Genomic DNA, 899 nt, shown 5'->3' on the forward strand with positions numbered 1-899 from the left:
TTTACAATCCATGTTTGAAATAATTCTTTTGTCATTTTAGTATTCTGAGTTTGGTTAATGTCCATTGCTAGAGAGCTGTTGTTCCTCTTTGGGGGTGTGCTTTCCGTTTGAGTCTTCGTACATCCAGAGTTCTTCCACTGGTTCCTTCTCATCTGCATCAGTTGCTCCTTCTGGCCTTTAGATTTCAGTTTGGATAATGACATGCCCTGTTTATTCCCTGGGTCAGTAGGTGGTGTTTGTGGGTGAGATTCGACCACACCCTTTATGATGAGTCAGTAGATGCAGTAAAAGGGTGTGCAGAATGACCTCCCTGTCAGTAGGTGGCACTTGCTGGGAGGAGCGAGCTGCAGTGCTGTTTTTGGGTCCTGTAACCAGCTCTTGTTCCTCTGGAGAGGCCCTCTTGTGCCTCGGGTGGTGAATGTGGCCCTGGGACTTCCAGGTGTGTCCTTATTCTCCACCTCAGTGGGGGCAGGTCCAGGAGTGGGTCTGGATGGGGCTGGGTTGGGTAAGCCTGCCCTCAGGCTCCACAGATGCTGTTAGAAGGGGTCAAAGGTCTGTTCTTTGCTTCTGCGTAAAGCTGCTGGGAAGGGCTGAAATGGCTCCACTAAGCTAAAAAGTCTGAATGTGAGAGGTGGGGCTGTCTGAGACCAGAACTCTGGAGCAGGTCTTGCTCCTTTCCACCCTCCCCTATTCCGTGGTTTCTCCCAGGCCTGTACCAGCAGGCAGGACCTCAGGCCAATGGATCTCCCCTGGCTGTGATGTGGGCCAGGAGGTTCCCTCCCCAGGATCGCAGGCTGAGCTGGCTGCACAGCCCTCTTTTGGGAGGAGGGTTGCCACTCAGGCATGCTGATCTGCCCCTGAAGGCACACACTCCTCAGTATGCTCTTTCACAGATATCC

Source organism: Propithecus coquereli, unplaced genomic scaffold (genome assembly GCF_000956105.1).
Source record: "Propithecus coquereli isolate 6110/MARCELLA unplaced genomic scaffold, Pcoq_1.0 Scaffold165, whole genome shotgun sequence".
NCBI lineage: Eukaryota > Metazoa > Chordata > Mammalia > Primates > Indriidae > Propithecus > Propithecus coquereli.